Consider the following 15,580-nt stretch of genomic DNA (forward strand, 5'->3'; position numbering starts at 1 on the left):
TTGCAAATAAAAAAGAAAAATGGCAAAAGTGGAAACTATGTTATTTATGAACATCCATAAAAATTAAGAATACAACCTTACATGACATAATAAAATGTATCCTACGAACCTAACATAGAAAAGCTTTTACAACCTTACAAACATGATTTCCATCGCCTTTAGAAACAACAAATAAAGCATAAAGAGAAGCACATTTGCTTCTCCTCTAGTGTTAACTAAAGGACAAAGAAATCCTTGACAATAATGAACAAAGATAAACAAATAATACATAACTTAGAAAATTAATCCAATCACAAAAAAGGAAAATTCATATTGCGATATCCATTTGATCAATTCATTCAAGAATGAAAAAGACGCCCATGATACAAAACTGACAACTATTAAGGCAGTATGCAAATGAGAAAATCTTCACCTCAGTTTTAGATGCTATAACAACATGAGTACATAAAAATGAATTTGGTTCTCTCTCTAAAGTGTCAACCACTGGCCCATCCAAATTCATCCTGTGGCCCTATTAGGGTTAGATTTTGAATCACTTGGTAAGGATGATCTAGTTGATCAGGGTGTTTTTAGCTTCCTCATCCTTGACCCTTGATCATCCGATCTCCTATCCACCAAGAAAACCACATTCAAACTTGCGAGTTCCTCTGTCACACCAAGATAGCTGCGTCCATGCTAGGAACCTGCCTTTAAGGGTGGCCTCCAAACTAGAAAGAAACGTCCAATTGAATGAAAAATGTTAATCCATTACCTTTCTTCTCGACAACGGTCTTGCCGTCCTGAACAAGATTAATACCTGTCAAAGAAAAGGGGAAATGAGATTAATTCACAAATGTAAAAGGAGGCAACAGGATTATCTACAACTGAAAATCACTTTCATGGAGAGGTCATTCTTGGTACCCAATCCAAATCTGTATTGTTCTTGTTCATGTATGTGGCCTCAATGCTCTGAATGAGAATTGGATTGAATGGGCGTGGGCATTCAATATATGTATCCTCAATGCACGAAGCTGGAGCTCAAGAAAGGCGTCCTCCTTCAACGATGAGCGACTGGAAGCGGGAGTGAGCAATATAGTGAGAAATACCAGAACTAGCAGAAATCGGGTCTTTTTGCTACATTCAATTGTATTTCTTCTAGTGCTGGTATTTCTCATATTTCTCAGTATATTGCTCTCTTAGCCTCCATCTCAAACCTTCATTTTCTTCTTCTCCTCCTCCACCTGGGCCTCCTCGTCCTCCCCTTTTACTCTCACCCCCAATCGTACAATTTAACCGGATTTGAAAGGTAAAATTAGGAATGCACTCATAACTTAACTGGTTGCATGACTGAATGATCTGATTGTATGAATGAATTAAGTTGGAGTTAACTGAATGTACTAATAACTTGACTGGTTGCATGAATGATTGACCTCACTGTATGGATGAATTAAGTAGATCTAAACTAGGAGTTAACTGAATCCATTAATCATTTAACTGGTTGCATGAATGAGTGATCCGATTTATGGATGAATTTTGTAGATCTTAACTCCATCTTATTTGTTTATATTTTTCACAAATGGAATATTGTTGTGTATTATTTTAACTTAATGGGTTTTTAGAAGGCTAATAATAGAAATGATTCAAATTGGGAGTCTTAATCCCTTAATCAATCTCCATAGTTCATCTAGCTTCTTCAAGATGGTGTGGGTTGATCATTGCTACTGTTTCTTTAGTATTGTTTGGTTGTGAATTATCTATTCCCATGTGGATCTTGAAGGTAGGGGTTCAGTGGTAACCCTTCTTCAATTTTCATTCTTTTGACTTTAATAAGAGTTGTTGCTTTTAAAAAATCCTTCAATGATATTTTATATCTTCTTAATTAATATATTATTTATCTATTTTTACCTAATATAAATAAACTAACAATACAACCTTGGTATGCAATGGGTACACCGAAAGGGTGTGGAAGGTTAATTAGGGAAAATTTTGGTCCATCTTTTACATGTGTAACACATGAAGTCAATTGGTAAGCCATTTAGAAAATGATGTTGTTTGTGCAACAATGGTCTCGATGGAAAAGTGATAGCTTAAAATCAACTATGCATCCACCTCTAGGAATCCAAACATGATTAAAACAAAAAACAAAAAAACAAAAAAACAAAAAAAACAAACAAACCTCCAAATCAATAAGATAATTAGATTCCATTACCAATAGGTTCATATTATGTTTGCAATAGAATGAAAGGGAGAGAGGTAGAGATAGCCCAATATAACTTGATTGAACAATATAGAGGAAAGGAGAAAGAGAGGGGTAAGGAATAGAGATATATAGTGAGATAAAGAGGGAGAGATAGAAAGGAATGGATAAAGATATATAGAGAACATGAGGGAGAGTGAGAGATAGTGAGATAGATTAACAAACAGATAGAGATGTATTAAAAGGAGACATAGAGAGAGGGGAAGAAGAAGAGAGAAAGACAGAGATAGAGAAATAGAGAAGAAGAGATATATAAATAGAGAGGGGGAGAGAAATATGGGGACATAGAGGAGAGAAAATAAGAAGAGATGGAGATATATGGGAAGAGAAAGAGAGCATGAGATAGAGATAAATGAGAAGAGAATGGGAGGGAGGTAGAGATAGAGAAAGGATAAGGAGGGAGGGAGAGATGAATAGAAAGGGAGATATATAGAGGGAGGGAGAGAAAAGAAGATAGATATGTAGAGGATGGAGGGGGACAAGAGGGGATAGAGGGACAAAGAAACTTAGAGAGAGTTAAGAGGGGGAGAGAGGGAGAGAGATAAATATATAAAGAGGGACAGGGAGACAAAGAGGGAGATCTAGGGAAATATATAAACAGAGGATGATATAGAGAGATGTAGAGAGATAGGTAAATAGATAGAGAGATGCAAAGAGAGATAGGAAGATAGGGAGATAGAGTTAGAGAAAGATATGGATATAGATAGAGAGAGGAGTGAAAGGGAGATAGATATAGAGGGCATGTGCACCAAGATGGGGGACCAAAAATATGCCAAATCTTTTTTTGGCCCCCATCAAGCTATAAGGCGCATGCCAAATAAGGTGCTCACCCTATTTGGCGCACACTAAATAGGGTAAGTGCCAAATATAAGACATAACATAAAATTAAAAAATCATTCCATTTGACCTATTTTCAACTACAACCTACGAGTTTGGCAATTTCTAGCTCCTCCATCTTGTGCTTGTGAAAAGGAGAAGCCATGTTTTTCTCTTGGATTTGTTAGATCTTAGTCAAAATTTTGTTACGATGCTGAGGAAGTCAAACAGGTGCGTATTTTTTATTTCTTAGTGTCAAATTTGGATTTCATTGTAAATTAATTTAGGTTTTTGAATTAAATTTTTTAATTTCTAGGAATTGAAAACCCTTCATTAGCTCTTCATCAAGACCTTCCTAAAGAACAAGCCCAATAAACACCTAATTCAATTTGTAGACATCCCCAAGACACACAAGAAAATATGCTAGGTCAAATTAAAAATACTAAAAAACAACTTGAGGAATTGATCACAAAGCTTAAAGATCCCATTACAATTTGAAAAACTATTCACATAGTCCCTCTTTTATTATCATTTATACAAGATGGTGTTTATAATAATCTTGCGATAAAAATAAGATCTACTAGCGATAAATTTGATATAATATCATATCTTTTTCTAAAACAACTTGCCCAAGTTCTTCTAGCAAAAGTTGGCAACCTTGTTGCCAAATCAATACTAGTGATAACAAGTTGCTTTGCAATTGAGGAAGATACAATACATCATGAAGTAGAAAATCAGGAAGACTGGGCCATTTTAGTCGAGCCGTTCATTTTCCAACAAGCTTAAGGCACGATTTATCTGCCAAATATATTGCTCCACAAACACCTTCATGAAATTCTTAGAAGTAACCACGATGAAATACCATATTTTATGTGGCTCTAATATTTAAGACCCAAGCATCATACCATGAAGAATTAAAATTATTATAGTTGGCAAAATCTTAGATAGAAAGCACATATTCATCATTATCACTTCCACAAGCAAATTGGGTTGCTCTTCAATTTTTATCATCATAACGTGTTTTTGTTTCATCTTTTTGTTTAAGAGAATTTTCTATTTTATCCCATGAGATTTTGCATTCATATGCTTCACATGACTACCTTTTCGATCACATCTTTTATAATACATATGTTTCCTATCATTTTGATTGTCATATTGGGAATGTCTTTCACCACATCAACAGGAACACAAACAAGATAACCAATAGCATCTCGAAAGCCATCTAGAAGTCACACCAACACCACTTATCACGTGCATCAAAAGATCTTCAACAAAGCTCTGTCGGTAAAACCCTTACCAGTGACCAAAAGGCTTACTAGAACAAATGATAGCATCCAAGTCACCAAATCCCGCACCAACTGATCGTGATACGCATCAGGAACCCATAAATGACCAATCCAAACTACTTCCACAAACCAAAGCATCCCAAAGCATACCGGATCAATATCATCATCCAACCATTCTATCAGAACCAACCGGGAATCGGTAAACAATCAAAACAGCTAGTGTTGACATCAATGACAAAATATTAATGCAACACATAATCAATTCCTCCAAATTGCCAACATATTTAGCATTGTGAGTTGAGTTTATGGACAAGTTGGATTACTAAGTGAAGATAGGCTTGTATGAGTGGGTTATAAGGATTTGGTGTGATCTAAATGTTAGAATGTTTCAAGTTGGCCTTGAACATGTGTAGTAGGCCTAATTTGACATGTTTCATGGTTGGACAAGGTGGGAAGACATGAATTCCCTTTCGGAGTTGTTGAGACCTATTATGTATCAAGTATCCTAGTGAGTGCTCTGGGAGGCTTGTGAAGAAAAATCACCTATTTGAGTAGCTGAGTTGGGAGAAATATCTCCATAGGTTGTGTTGTGTTGTTGAATGCTCTGCATCACCAAATGATACACAATTCATTGTCATAGGTTTATCTCAAATACTTGTTCACAATTACTCCCAATGAGCCACATTGAAAGTCACTTCACAATAGTCCCTATCAACTACACCTAAGGCTCATCATGCTATTCATGAGCATAGACTCTCAATTATAATCATAAGAGTAAACTCAAGACAGCAATCATAATTATTTTCCAACAAACACGTTTGCATTCATCTCAATTGCTCATAATGTAAACATCAATTTTCCTCAATAACTCAAGGAGACATGGTTCAAGAATCAATTGACAAACATGCTAAATACACCATTTCTCATAACATTTCATTATATCACATTGATTACCATCATTCAACATGCATTTTATCATTCGCATTTCAATGTCACTATTCACATACCCATCCAATCTTCAGATGGTCATAACTATATGAAAACAGACTCAAATCGAGTCAAATAAGAAATTCTATAATATTAATCTATCATTATACATAATACCTTGATATAAAAACACTTCAATTCCACTTTTTAATAAAACACATTTTTTTGGAAAAAAAAACCAGTCGAAGAGGCCATCCTCATTTGATGGATCTCAAAAAGCTTAAAATTTTAAAATGCTCCAATTGAAAAATTGATAAAACCCATTGGTCTTTATGCACCCAACAACACAAAAATGCATTTAAAATTCCCTTCCCATGTTCCAATACAATTTTGGCAACCTTTCCTTTTAAAAAACCCATATTTTACAAATTTCAAGCATACAAATAAAATTCTACAAAGAGGAAACATGCTTCAATCCATCCTGCCAAAATATGAATAAATGGAGGAGTTATGTGATGCCCTACCTCATTTTTATTCAAAATGAAAATGTATTGAATTCTATGTACATACCAAATGAATTTTTAAATCCATTGGACAACTTGTGGATCTTCAAATTCCTAATCCGATGCATCCAATCTTACAAGAATCCATCCACAATTCAATCCAATCTCTATTTTTCAAAAATCAAGTGAAAGGGTTTTTCCTCTCAAAATTGGCTAAGTATGGAAAATGCATTTTATTTTCCATTTCAAAAGACCATTACTATTCACTTTTTGAAATAATTAAATAAATAATTAATTAAAATGCATTTCCTAAATCCCAAATGGCCCAATTTACTCTACTCATGTAATGCCTATCATAATGAGCACAAGTATGCCCTATAAATCTCTTTTTAATTATCAAATAATCTCTCTTAAATATTTAATAAGTATTTACACTATAAAATCCAATTTTTATTAAAATGCAATAAATGAACGATCACTTCCTTTTCAACCCCGATTGAACCCGAAACCCCAAAACAATCTTCTAGACATTATTTCATCATGCAAAATCATATGATATTTTATTAAAACTCAATCATAATTAACCATTAAAACATTAAAAAAACTATTTAAATCATTAACTCCACGCAAAATAAACAAATTAAAATAATATCATAATATCCACACAATATCATAATATCTCCTTATCCATGGTGGGGTTAGAGGAGCATTACATCCTCCCCCCCTTAGACTTGACTTACTCCTAGAAATCACAAAGGCTAAGATGGAAATGTAGCACACATTAGTCCTGAACCTTCTTTAATCAACATCATATATGCATCCATGACTTGGATATATGCAACAATATAGATCAATTTTCCATACAAAAGGTTAACCAAGAATTTTCATACATTCAATAACATTCATAAAACTATCATTTACTACGTTTTCAGCTTCAAGCATGATAGTAAAATTAGAAAAAAAAATTCACCAATCATTCAAAATTTACACCTTACTCAAATACATCATCTTTCAACAATTCAAGTGTAGGAAGCAAACTAATTCACTCAATTTTATTCAATATACCATCATTTTCCACAATTTCACATAAAGAAAATACATTGACTATCAATACTCTTAAGAATATTATCAATTTCAAGAATTACCATCATTGACAAGAGACATTATTTCATGATATAGTTCTAATTTCCAAATTTCATAGCATAATTCACATCCAAATCACACAAAACACAATATTTTCACACTTTTCAAAGCATGATAATCCATTTCTACAATTAGTAAGAAACAATAAACACCAATAACATACATATTACACATACAATTTACACATACTTACTCATCACATAACCATGAAATGCATAACACAAGGCTACATGAGTGGGCATGTCGTTGGAATACTTCAGAGCATTGGGGGGGTGAATTAGTGGTCGATAAATTCAGCACATTTAACAAATAAATGCTTAAAATAATAGAACCAAAACATGTATAAGTTAATAGAACACAAAAACAATAGCATCAAGGCATCTATCAATCCACAAAATCCAAGAATCAAAGATACATATGACATGAAATAGATGTTTTAGTGGAAAAACCTTAGAAGGGTTAAAAACCACTATAAAGATGATTATTATTAAGCCTCACTAGTTGTCAATATCACTGATTATATTCTCACTAACAATGTATGCCTCGCTAGCAATAAGAGCACCTACTCAATAGGAGTCACAAAACAGAGGGTTACTCTTTTTATAATACAATTCATTGATCACCTGATTTTATCTACAGCAATAAACATGGATACAGAGGGTTACTTTGTTTGCAATAAAACTCTCTGGTTAATTTATTTCATCTTTAATCTTCTACAAGTGTTTACAAATGGAAAAACTTTGTCATTTCATTCTCATCATAACAACAACCATCAAACAAAGCCTTTTTTGGTTTAAATCACCAAGTCCATCAATACACCAACAGTTAGAAAAAAATGTTACATGCAAAATAGAACCAGTAACTACTTATCAAAATCTTATCACAAGAAATAGCCATTGATATTTTAAAAACTAATCTTAAATATTCATACCCACACCTTTGAAAGATGAAACATTGACCTTAAAAATGACCTTAGAATTCATTTCAATTGTTAATGTTATTTTCATTTGATGTTATGTTGTTTATTGTATTTCTTGAAGTTCCTCTCGTTACTGACAAGTTCTTGTCGCCATTAACTAGTTCCTATCGCCATGGAGATAAAAATTTAAAAACACAATACAAACCCTTAGTCACCGAACCCTAACCACCTTCTCAACATTGGAACTTCAAGGAAACATGCCATAGATACAAGCAATGCACTTAGTCATTCATCAAACATATTTGCAAACAATGTCCATCCTTAATGATTCACTATCAAGAAGACATTCTTTTCATAAGCTATTGTCATATAATATCTTTGGAAATTTCACATTCAACTGCTTCAAAGAAACTATTCAAGTAAATGATAAAGTCTTGACAACCAAATCTTGTCTTTCTAATCCTAATAAAGATGTTGCTAACACACAACAATTTTGTATCTTAGCCTTGCCATAACTTCTTCATTGCCAATATCTACCTTTGACAAACAAACTCACCATTTGACATCAATGGCAAACACATGCCAACAAACTCCCTCTTTGGAATTGATGTCAACATCCACAGTAAATTCAATGTACTCCCCCTATCTAAATACACTATACTTGCACAAAGATCTTCATTTACTCTATGTCTCTGCACTAGCATTTTCTTTCCATCTTTGCACTCTGTACTATTTACATTGTTACAAAGTTCAGCTTTTATTGTGCACAAAGATTGTTGCTACACACAAAAACAACACACACAACCCCTACCCTACAATCAAACACTAACACATGAAATTCTATTCTCGATTGTAACTTCAACCAAACACTATAGCGCCTTTAAAACTTCCACAACCTAAAACTTATGCAACCTCAATAAAACAATTAACTTTTTTCATCTCAAATAAGAACTTACTGTAGTAATCTCAAACAAACATTGCACTATACTCATATCTCCCTTGGATATCAACGACAATGGGGGGAGGTGATAAGTTTCAGGGAATAATGATAAAAACTTGTGATCCCCCTAAAATAAAATGCTAGCTTATGAATCAATGAACAAAAGAGAAGGGTAAGATACTCAACCTCTATCTTAAATGCTCAAAAGCATCATTTGCTAAGGGCTTAGTAAAATGTCTGCTACTTGGTCTACAGTGGCAACATAACTCAATGTAATTGCATTCGCTATGATTTTCTCCAAGTTAAGAAGTGATATTTAATGACAAGAAATAAGTTTGGATATGCAATAATGAAAGAAGGATAACAAATCTCAACATACAAGGAATCAAGTTATCTTATCACATTTAAACCAAGGCGCTAGGGTATGATTGTGTTTCATCGGTTACATATGTCATTTGAATCAAAAACCAATGGATTCTATAAATACACAAATAGATTACTAACTTAACATACGATAATAATAACTTTGTAACACATTTAGACATACAAACTAAATAAATGAAGTCAAAATTCCTATACAATCTCTTTGAAAAGTTCTCAAGAATTTCCCTATGCACAAAGTCCACTTTTACATTACAAATTGCCTTGTATTTATAGGCTTCGCAAGATAACTAGCTAGTAACTAATTTGATAACTATCTCATAACTACCTCAACTACTTTCTTGTAATACAATGGTTTTGAAAACAATAAATCATATTTGGTTAGAACTTTCATCATTTTTACACAATTGAGGCTCATTTTCTAACCTTAGCTACAATAAGTGGTATAAGTCACTTTTGCAAAAAAAACAACTTTAAACTTGTAAATTCAATAGAAAACAAAGTTGTTGATTTTGTTGTATTACTTGTTCACCACAAACCCTTGATTCATTTCACCTTTTAGATAGTGTGATGTTGTTCTTAAAAATAATAGAATTTTCATTCACCTTACCTTCACCATCACAATAAATTAATTCTACCAGACATACACTTCCATGTGATGTAAGAGGAATATGACTGAAAAATTGTAAACTTTTTGATAGATAATGTTGGGACAAGCATTTTGTCTCCACTTTCTAAAGACTATTTTGGAGTAGGCTATGATCACAACATTTGTAAAGAGTACCTTTGTACTGTTGGTGGCCTATGACTAGAAAAAATGAGCTGAGGAGTATATTTTCAACTTACTAAGGGAACATCTAAAATTTTAATATGATTGAATTGCTCACCACCAATATCTCATAAACATTTTATTAAAGTAATAGTAAGAATTATCCAATGCAGCTGCTCACAAAACCAAATTACAAAATTGCTTTTCTTGAAACATGCAACCTTAATCCTGCTCTGATCTTACCATTCACCGTCAATCTTGGAGTTAAAAGACTTTCATCTTTTTTAAGCTTTAGTCTGAACTAATTTTATTATTAGTATTTTAAGACTGCAGTTTGTTTTTCCAGCAAATAAAGCAGAAATCTTTATTGAAATTCAAGAAGAGATTACATCTTGTAGGCTGTGCCTCGATCATAAGGTCTTTCTCAGTTCAATAGAAATCAGTATAGAAATCAGTTTTTACATTGTTACAAATAGAATGAAGATATCTCTTTATCATATCAACTAGTCCGATTTATCATATAGCTCACTAGTCTAGATTGAATCCAAGATTTTTTAAACACTTACATCAAACACTCAAAAGAAGAAAACCAATAACAAGAAATAATATTCAAGATACATATAATGTCAATTGTCTTGCTTTTGAATAAAAAAGAATATACAATTTATTGTGGGATCCAAAGATCCATAATGCTGAGATCTTCCGGAGGCAAGAAATCCAACATCATGTGTAGAATGCTTAGATCTTCCGGCGACAAGAAGTCCAACATCAACTGTGGAGTGCTTAGATCTTCCAGCAACAAGTCCAACATATTGATACTGGAGAAACTTGATGATCCAACATTATATTGGATCAGTGCCAATTTCAAGAAGAGCATAATAATTGTCTGCACTGCTTAGATTTGCATTTTCCTGCTCACCAATATAAATTCCAGAAACCAATATCACTCAATAGGAATTCCAATCACCAATATAACTTTAGAAATTCCAAACTGTGGAAGAGATTTACCTTTGATCTTCCATTTGAACTGGAACTCCATTGAAATTCTCTGCAAACTCCTCCCCGTCTTCAGATTGCAGAAACAGAAACAGAAGAGGAACACGATTCTCTAGAGGGTAAGGAATATAATACCTTAAGAATCTTGTTCCTCTGGAGTTTTTGTTGCTACTTTCCCTTCATAAATGTCATTATTCATTGCTGTGGTTAACAGTGCCTCAAGTATTTCTTTTTCTATAGCCTCGAGTATTTCTTTTTCTATAAGAAAAGATTCTGTTGAGGTTGCAGAAACAAAAACTCCAAAGGAACAACATTATCCAGAGGGTAAGGAATGTAACAGAAGAGAGCTCAGCAAAGAAAGAAACAAAGAGAGTTGTAAGCAAAATGAAAAATCCCACAGTCGAAGAATCTATGAAGGAAGAGGCAGAGATTACTAGAAGAGAGCTCAGCAAAGAAACACCCCAGGCAAATGAATACCCACCCAAGCTATAGAAAAGGAAATACTCAATTACCTGTTGTGGCTAATAGTGACCCAAACTAACAATTTATACTTATGGACTGTCATAGTTTTCTTAAAGAGCAAGAAATCTTAAAGCAAATATTAATTGGAAACAAGATTAATAATAAAATATGTCAGGACCGTCTAAAAAAATAACTTAAGACGAGATAAATAATAACTAATAACTAATAACTAATAAAATGTAATGTGAAATTACATATTCTTGTTAGCGGTGGTGCAACATGCAAGTTCACATTCACTTCCCATTTTCACCGTAATTTATGGACAACGGATACTAACTGCTATTGTCCTAACAGATTATGTAACGTGACGAATTATTTTGTAAATTGCTGCTACTTCTTAAAAACTTAAAATATTAAAGATAAAAATAATATTGTAAAATATTTCAATTTATTTTAGTGAAATGGTGTTCAAATCAATACTTTTTATTTCATAATATTGATCATGCCAACATGTTCACGTGGGATATATAATGTATCAAAGATGTATAAATGCTACCTAGACACATCGATCCTTCTATGCTAGAGCCAATCTGAGTTTAATTAGAACCACTCGGTATGTGTTTCATGGATTTCAATTGTGTATTTTAATTGTGTTGGACTCTTTCGTGCCCGTATAGGCTACTTTTGTGTTTTTTGGGTTGATTTGCCATGGAATGGGTCCACCCAGACTTTGCCTTGTCTCATAGGAGCCATGTGGTGACCTGGTGTCACTCAACTTAACCCGTTTTTGCATTGTTTCTTTATTTTCTCCCAATTTTGGGATTGTATTCACATTTCATCTTCGCCAAGGGGTTTGGGTTGTCTAAGGCTTCATACAGTCTGATCGAGAAGCTCTTTGGTTTTGGACAAACGCACATCTTAGGGATATTAGTCCGAGTTAACCAATCTAAAGGATGGTAGCATTTCCCAAGGATACAAGCATGAGTCAACGATACTTTATTCCACACTAGTTTCCTCAATTTCTGCTAGTTTCCTCTCAAGAAACTTGTGTAGGTTCGCTCCAGTGTCTAGGATGCATATGCAGGTTCACTCCAGTGTCCTCAGATGTGTAAGTGTCTTGCTTGTTTGACCTTGTTTTCAATGTGTTGCAAATTTAGAAATATTGGGGAACCCTTAGAGGGGTCTTGAGTATTTTTTAGTGATTTTAGATGGTTTTGGAGGCATCCATTTGCAATTAGGGTTTCACCATAGTCTATCTATCACACCTAGGACATAGAAAATTGCCATGTTTGTTTTTTTGAGCTTGGTAAATTTAGGGATGGTCATGTGTGACCCTAAGCACCTCTTAGACCTTGTCCCTTGTTCATTGGTAGTTTCGAGTGTTGTCGTTTGCATGTATGTTGTCAGTTATCAATGGTTTGATCTTATCTTGAGGATTGGGGGTTGTAATTGTATATGTTGTACATGATGACACTTTATACTTCAAAAAAAACATTTCCATTCATTTCATGTGTAATTAGCTCTTATCATATAGGGTTCCTTAGTGAGGCGTTACATTAGACAAGGTCTTATTCAGGGTTGGAATTGGTATAATAGTTTGCCTCCTTATCATCACCTTTAGTTTGTTGATGATACTGCTTTGATGGGCATGGACAAAATCAATGAATTTGTTAACTTTAGGTACACTTTGGACACTTATTTTGTTGCCTCAGGGTAATACCTCTCAATCTATCCTCTCTCTCTCTCTCTCTCTCTCTCTCTCTCTCTCTCTCTCTCTATCTCTCTCTCTCTCTCTCTCTCTCTCTCTCTCTCTCTCTCTCTCTCTCTCTCTCTCTCTCTCCTCTCTTCTCTCTCTTACCTCTTTATTTATCACCTGTCCAAGTCTCTCCCCCCATCCCTCCTTACCACTCTACCTCTCCCTCCATGTCTCATTACACACATTTCTCACTTCCCCTCTATCTCTCCCACCTCTTCCCCTCTAGGTCTCTCACCTCTCTCCCTTCATCTCTCTAGAAATCCTCCCATTTTATGGAGGAAGAGTGGGGAGAGAGAGGTGATAAATTGATAGAAGTCAAAAGAGAAGGCTTGAGAAACAAAAGGAGGAAGAGAAATAGAGGTCTTGCAAGGAGGGAGATATGTGTAGAGAAAGAGATAGGGAGGAAGGAGATAGAGATACATACATAGAGAGAGAGAGAGAGAGAGAGAGAGAGAGAGAGAGAGAGAGAGAGAGAGAGAGAGAGAGAGAGAGAGAGAGAGAGAGAGAGAGAGAGAGTGTAGTATGGAGGGAAGGAGGTAGAGAGTGAGGGGAGATAAAATTAGAGGAATGGAAAAAGAGGTAGGTAGAGAGAGGGAAATAAGAGATAAAGAGAGTAAGAGGGTAAGTAGATGGATATATAGAGTAGAGATGCATGGATACGTAGAGAAGGATGAGAGAAGGAAGAAGGAAGATGTATATAGAGAAATAAAGGTAGGTATAGAAGGAAGGAGACGTATAAAGAGAGAGGAGGAAAGGGAAGGATATGTATGCAAATAAATAGAGGTAGGGAGGGAGTGAGGAGGAAGTACCTGGAGAAAGGGAGAGGAAGAGAGAAAGAGAGAGAAAGAGAATGAAGCATGAAAGATCGAGAGGTAGAAATATAAGTCTAGAGAGAGAGCATGGAAGGGTGAGATAGAGATAAATGGAGGTAGAGAGGGAGAGGTATGTAGAGAAATTTAGGTAGGGAGGGAGTGAGTGGAGGTATGTAGAGAGGGAGTTTAGAAGTGTTGATGGCACTAGTATTATCACATAAGATTGAAATTGGTTTAGAAACTTCTACATTAATGTCTGAGATAGTTTGCACCATCCAAAGGACCTAAGAACAACAAGAAGCAACAACAATATACTTTGCCTTTGTTGTTGATAGAGACATTATTCTTGCTTTTTTCTATGCCATGCCACAAGCCTGTCACCTAAGAAAAAGGTACCGGTAGTGCTTTTCCTATCATCAAGGCACCATGCCCAATCAACATCAAAATAGGTAGTTAAAGTAAAATTACTATATGTATAGTACCATAAACCATAGTCTAATGTTCCTTTGATATATCTAAAGATCCTCTTGACTAAATTCACATGGGACTCTTTGGGAGAAGACTGAAATCTTGCTACCAAGCACACTGCCTGCTTGATATCAGGCCTAGATGTTGTGAGAGACAATAAGTTACCTATCATAGATCTATATTTAGTTTGATCAGCATTAGGTGAATCATCAACCTTGCTCAACTTACAACCTATTATCATGGGTGTACTCACTGGTCTTCATTCACCATATGAAACCTTTTAAGAATCTCTCTTGCATATTTAGTTTGAGAAAGGAAGATACCTTTATCAAGTAGTGAGGTTTGCAACAAAAGAGATATATCCCTAAGCATAGACATCTCAAATTCTGATTGCACGAGGTTAGAATACACTTTGCACATATCATCATTGTTGCAACCAAATATAGTATCATCTAAATAAAATTCTACAACGCGTCCATCCTCACCTTCTATTCAAACATATAGATTGTTGTCAACACCACCTCTAGTGAACCCTTGTGCCAATAGATGCTTATCCAGCCTCAAGTACATTTCTTTAGGGGCCTACTTCAAATCATGTAGAACCTTTTTTAATTTATAAACATAATTAATTTACTCTCCTTGCATCAAATGGAAACTTTCAGGTTGTTCCATATAGACTTCTTCATCAAGATACCTATTTTAAAAAGTTGTCTTACCATCCATTTGGTAGATTTTAAAATTTTGATACACTGAAAAAACTAAGAATATTCTTATGGCTTCAAGCCTAGATATAGATGCAAAAGTCTCACCAAAGTCAATACCCTCAACCTAAGAGTACCCGTTGTGAAAAAGTCTAGCTTTGTTTCTCACAACTTTACCATTTTCATCCAGCTTGTTTCTATAAATCCATTTTATTCATATAGCATTCTTGTCTTTAGGCCTAGGGACTTGTTCCACCTCTTCCAAGAGATATCAAGTAGTAAATCATTTAGTCTGTGTTGAGTGTGTCAAGATGCCCATCGATAAGACCTTTTTGTTATCTTTAGGTTATCCCATTGAGAAGTCGTCAACCCTTGTTGCCTATTTTGTGGGTAGCTAGAGTCTCTTAAATGCCTATCAGGTTTCATCTTAGAGCCCATAATGTTTGGACCTAGATTCATGAATTT

General features: G+C 34.5%; 1 long non-coding RNA gene across 1 annotated transcript; it reads right to left on the minus strand.

The window, feature by feature from the left end:
• Positions 1-397: 397 nt before the first annotated feature.
• Positions 398-1,224, minus strand: LOC131027226 (uncharacterized). The gene is made up of 2 exons (XR_009102474.1): positions 901-1,224; positions 398-796 (listed from the first exon to the last, which is right to left on the minus strand). It is a non-coding gene; the product is annotated as an uncharacterized LOC131027226 (long non-coding RNA).
• Between the last annotated feature and the right edge of the window lie 14,356 nt (positions 1,225-15,580).

The sequence above is a fragment of the Cryptomeria japonica genome, chromosome 2 (assembly GCF_030272615.1).
Source record: "Cryptomeria japonica chromosome 2, Sugi_1.0, whole genome shotgun sequence".
In the NCBI taxonomy this organism is placed as follows: domain Eukaryota; kingdom Viridiplantae; phylum Streptophyta; class Pinopsida; order Cupressales; family Cupressaceae; genus Cryptomeria; species Cryptomeria japonica.